We start from the raw sequence: 6,199 nt of genomic DNA on the forward strand, positions 1-6,199 counted from the left end.
GACAGAGAGAGACAGAAAGAGAGAGACAGAGACAGAGACAGAGACAGACAGAGACAGAGACAGACAGAGAGACAGAGAGACAGAGAGAGACACAGAGAGAGACAGAGACAGAGAGACAGAGAGAGAGACAGAGAGGGACAGAGAGAGACAGAGAGACAGAGACAGAGAGCACCACTCCACTGTCTCCATTGTCCCCCATTAAACAACCGTTTGACAGTTCACACATCTTACAAGGGACTTCAAACCTTGTTCCTCTCCCCGTGAAAATCCCTTCCCAACAAGGCCCCTCTGACTTTCACTTCTTCTTTTTGTGTGTTCATTTTCTGCTTTTTATTTAGTCTGGGGCCCCAGCCTGTGAGATGCCACCACTTACATTCAGAGTAGGTCTTCCATGCTCAGTTAACCCTCTCTGAAAATGTCCTTACAGGCAGCCCCCGCATTGTGTCTCCCGGCTGATTCTATCCTGTCAGTTTGACTTGCCATCATCAGCTAAACTTGCGCCTCAGCTCCACTAGGCCTGGGGCCTGGGAGCCTAAGAGCCCCAGAGAGGTTTGCCTCCCCTCAGGGTCTGTGATCTTTAGATAGGGCTATAGTTTGGGTCTGTGGTTTTCTGCCGCTGGTCAGTGAAGGGCAAAGAGGAAGCTGTGAGCTGATAGCAATACTCAGAGTCTCTGTGCAGCAGCCAGTGCACAGTGCCAGGTCAGGAGTTCCCAGAATACACTACAGTGTTCTCAGAGTTTGACTGCTGCATGTGGCAATGAATCAAGATGGCAGATGGGCAGAAATCTTGGATTTTTTTTTTTTTTTGTCAACTTGACTCCAACTAGAGTTGTCTGGGAAGAGGAAACTTAATTAAGAAGTCCTCATGGGACTGCCTGTAGGCAAATCTGTGGGGGCATTTTCTTGATTAATGATTAATGTGGGAGGGCCATGTCCACTGTTGGATTGTACAACACTAGAGCAGATGGTTTTGGATTGCATGAAAATCTGGCTGACAGAGCTTGGTCCTGCATTGCATGGAAGGTTGGCTTAGCAAGCCTGTAAGCAGTGCTCCTTTATGGCTCCGCATAAAATCCTGCCCTGACTTTCCTCAGTTATGGGGTGTGGCTTATGAGTTGTAAGATGAAATAAAGCATTTTTCTTCTGTGATGCTTTTGGTTACGGTGTTAATCACAGCAACGGGGAGCCCAGATAAGACACTAGACTAGACTACGCCTATACAGGGTCTTAGGCTTTGCTGGGCTCAAATGTCCCCCAAGGGCAATGGGGAGCCCAGATAAGACACTAGACTAGACTACGCCTATACAGGGTCTTAGGCTTTGCTGGGCTCAAATGTCCCCCAAGGGCAATGGGGAGCCAAGAAAGGACTTAAAGCACTAGAAGGACATGGTCAATTTCAATGGGGCTTCACTGGAGCTCTTCCCTGGGGTCCTCCAGGTTCTCCACACTCAGAGTGACAGCTCAGATGCTCTGTTCATTGCAGTCGACTTCTCTAATTGAAAATGTCTCGTGCTTTCTTCACTGCTGGGAAAGTTATAAAGGGCTTTGGCTTGTGTAAGCAGCTTGGCTAGAATTACTCACTTCCCCTCGTTTCTTCTTCCTGTCCCTCCAGTATCTCTTTAGTACACACTGGACAGCCCCAGTCATCTTCTAGGTTACAAGGTGTGTAAGGTCTTCTGGCTTCAATGATTCCTCATAATCAAGGCCTCACTTGGGGTGGATAGAGTAAGATATGACTCCTGACTCTCCACATTTCTGTGTTCTTGACAAAGCCTGAGCATTTTCTCTTCCATGGAAAAGGGGCCTTGCAGATGGGGTTTGGTTAAGGACTTTGAGAAGAGGATATTAGATAGATATTTCTATGTTACCACAGGGTTCTTGTATGATAAGGAGAGAAAGAGGAGGGGAGAGGACAGATATATGAGAAAGAGAGAGGCAAGAAAGGAGGGAGGAGAGAGAGAGAGAGAGAGAGAGAGAGAGAGAGAGAGAGAGACAGAGACAGAGAGACAGAGAGAGAGACACAGAGAGACACAGAGAGACACAGAGAGAGAGACAGAGAGAGAGAAAAGAAAGGGGAGATGTGAGAGAGAGGGAGGTGGAAAAGAGAAAGAGAGAGGAAGAGAAAGGAGCCAGATGGCAGGAGGCCAGTGTAAGAAAATAAACAACACAAAGGTTACTTGGTATCATCAGAACCCAGTTTTCCCACCATAGCAAGTCCTGGACATACCATCACATCGGAAAAGCAAGATTCAGATCTAAAATCACTTTTCATGATGATGATACAGGACTTTAAGAAGGACATAAATAACTCCCTCAAAGAAATACAGGAGAACACAGGTAAACAGCTAGAAACCCTTAAAGAGGAAACACAAGAATCCCTTAAAGAACTACAGGAAAACACAATTAAACAGGTGAAAGAAATGAACAAAACTATCCAGGATCTAAAAATGGAAATAGAAACAATAAAGAAATCAGAAAGGGCGACAACCCTGGAGTTAGAAAACCTAGGAAAGAGATTAGGAGTCATAGATGCAAGCTTCACTAACAGAATACGAGAGATAGACGAGAGAATCTCAGGGGCAGAAGACACCATAGAAAACAACAGTCAAAGAAAGTGCAAAAGCACCTAACCCAAACATGGAGGAAATCTAGGACACATTGAGAAGACCAAACCTAAGGATAATAGGTATAGAAGAAAGTGAAGACTTCCAAGGTAATGGGCCAGTAAATATCTTCAACAAAATTATAGAAGAAAATTTCCCTAACCTAAAGAAAGAGATGCTCATGAACATACAAGAAGCCTATAGAACTCCAAATAGACTGGACCAGAAAATTCCTCCCATCACATAATAATCAAAACACCAAATGCACAAAACAAAGAAGAAATATTAAAAGCAGTAAGGGAAAAAGGTCAAGTAACATATAAAGTCAGACCTATCAGAATTACACCAGACTTCTCACCAGAGACTAAGAAAGCTAGAAGATGTCACACAGACCCTAAGAGAACAGAAATGCCAGCCCAGGCTACTATACCCAGCAAAATTCCCAATTACTGTAGATAGAGAAACCAAGATATTCCTTGACAAAACCAAATTTACACAATATCTTTCCACAAATCCAGCCCTACAAAGGATAATAGAGGGAAAACACCAATATAAGGAGCAAAACTACACCCTAGAAGAAGCAAGAAATTTTCAACAAACACACACAAACATAATTCCACCTCTAACAACAAAATAACAGGAAGTAACAATTACTTTTTCTTAATATTTCTTAATATGAAAATTAATATTACCAACATATCCTAATTGATTGAAATTCAAAAGTATGAGGAATGAGAAATTTGTTGGCTGTCATCTTGTGGTCTCTCTAATTTGGTAATTGGAGAAATAGGTTTAATATTGTACAATCCATATACACTTTCTGCTTGTTTGTACCTGACAGTGTCTTGCTGTGTACAACATAATGGTCTTAAAGTCATGCTTCTCCTATCTCAGCCTCTCTATTAGTAGGATTGTTTATTTGATGTTTTTACACTATACCATGGTTTTCAGAACAGCTTATATATTTCAAAATTATTGATACAGCCAAAAGAAACGTAAACAATTAACTTGGGAGGTGGCTTGTAAGAGACAACAAAGAGTGAGACTGAATGCTTTGCTGGATGTTTGTAATTATTGTATCAAGTTGGAAGAAGAGGACTTTGTAAATTACTGTTTCTCTGAGATGAATGTTTTTCAAAACCATCACAGCCAATGAACCAGATTCTTACCCTCACCTAATGTCTGTGCCACCCTCCAAGCAGAACCATTGTTCATTGAAACAGTTGGTAAATGACTTCATGGATAGACCATCTTAATACATACACCATTTCTTCAATGAAGTAAACTGTTCTCTGTGGGCTGAGAATGAAGTCACTCACTTAAGTCAAATAGCTTTGACCATAGCAGGAAGTCTGTATCCAAAAATCATGCCTACAATTCATCCCTTGGCGCAGCAGAACTGTCAACTCCTAGCTTAGCTACTATGGAGGTAAAATCCTTTGGTGATGTGAGGGTCATTGAATGAACAGCCTTATTGCAATGAAATCCAATGTCTAAAAATTGTTCTTATTTTGGGCTTGTACCACAGTAAGAGCCAAGATTTTAAGCTCTACTAAAAACAAAACAAACAAACAAACAAAAAGACTTTATCTATTTATGTTCATTAAAAAAAACTAGTAGTGATGTATTATTTTAAAATATACAGTTAATACGTTTGGAGTTATTTAAAATTTATATTGAGAAAAATGTATGTATTTTCAGTATTGCTGTAGACAAGCATCTACATAAGACTGTTCAATTGATTGTTGTTTTATATCAAACAACTTTTATAATACTCATTATTATTATTACGATATTTTATAAATTTTAAAAAATACGATAAAACAAAAAAATGAAAAAAGAAAAGAAGAAACAGGCTGAGGGGAGAGAGGGAGAGATGATAGATAGATGGGTAGATAGGTAGATAGATAGATAGATAGATAGATAGATAGGTAGATAGGTAGATAGGTAGATAGGTAGATAGGTAGATAGGTAGATAGGTAGATAGGTAGATAGGTAGATAGGTAGATAGGTAGATAGGTAGATAGATAGATAGGTAGATAGGTAGATAGGTAGATAGGTAGATAGATAGATAGATAGATAGATACATAGATAGATAGATAGATACTACCCTGCCATTTCTGGAGATAGTTCTTGTAGCAATGTGGGACCTGGGGATCGAACTCAGGAGGTCAGGCTTGGCTGTAAATGCCTTTGCACTGAGCCTCCTCACCCCATTCCTCTCACAATATTCTTTCTGGAGACAAATGAAAAACCACAAGCCAAGAAGGATGAAAGCCAAAAGATTCTTTCCTTCAGCTTCTAAAGGGTACAGATACCACCAGAACCCTGATTTTAGACCCCGGGAACCAGGGCTCTGACTTTCAGAGCGTCATACTGTGCTCTTGTACCCAAGTGTGTGTCAGCTCACACAGCAATCACAAGACTCTTAGCTACTATCTCCTTCTACCCTCTGCCCTCAGGAACCTGGGCTCGAGTGTCTTTCTCTGTCTCATCTTCCTGTCCATAGCCAATGTAACCCAAGTGTTCTTGCTTTATCCCCTAAACTTGTTCCTTTTTACACATTTGAACTTTATCCTGGCCAATGCACAGCTTGTGTGGTACCAGTGACATAAAAATACTGGCTTGAGTTTATGGTGCATCATGGAACCCATTCATATTGTTCCAAAGGTCAGACTCTGGGAGATGGAGTTAAGGTAGTTGTAACCAGCTGAACTGGGTGCTGGACCAGAGCACAGGCCCTCAGATGGAGTACTAAGTGCTCTTAACCATATCACCAGCACTGGATTGGTTTCTCCTGAGATGAGGTCTCACTATGAAGTCCAGGCTGGTCTCCAACTCTCAGACCTCCAGCATTAGTCCTCCATATTGAGTGCTAGGATCTCAACGCTTTACCATCGTGTCTATCTCAGAACAAATCCTTTCCTTTTGAAATTGTAAATAGCATTTTTAATTTATTTTTTGAAAAATTTATACATGTAGCCACTCCCCTCTAACCCTCCCCAGGCAACCCAAACTCATCTCAACTTTAATTTCATGTCCTATTTTTCCAATATATATATTTCCAATCATATATATATGTATATATATAGTATATATATATATATATCATCTCACATTTGATTACATGAGAATAGAAGAAATCAATCAATTATACAATTATTAAAAATTACTAGATTGTGTGGTCTTACTTAATATTACAGATTGCAAGTCCATGAATTTTTTTGCTAATTTTGTGATTTCAGTTTTTAGAGATGAATAATATTATTCCCTTTTCTATGTGCACCTGAGTTTTCATTATCCAGTCACCTCTGGATGAGAAGCCAGTACAATGTGTAGAAAAGACATCAAGTCGGGTAGAATATTGTGAAGGACACATAAGTCATGAAGGGGGATAGAAAGCTGATTGTTTCAGTTTTAACTCTGTCGTGTATCTGTTTGTGTGGTGGGGGAATGCATAACAATGTATTGGCAGTGAGAACATGAAATCCAGACATGTGCCTCCACACTGCTGCAGCCTTAGGTCTGGCTCATCTCATTTGTGATACTTTTCAATCACAAGGTCTTCACAATAAAGTGATCTTTTTTTTTTTTTT

The sequence above is a fragment of the Mastomys coucha genome, unplaced genomic scaffold (assembly GCF_008632895.1).
Source record: "Mastomys coucha isolate ucsf_1 unplaced genomic scaffold, UCSF_Mcou_1 pScaffold3, whole genome shotgun sequence".
Taxonomy (NCBI): Eukaryota; Metazoa; Chordata; class Mammalia; order Rodentia; family Muridae; genus Mastomys; species Mastomys coucha.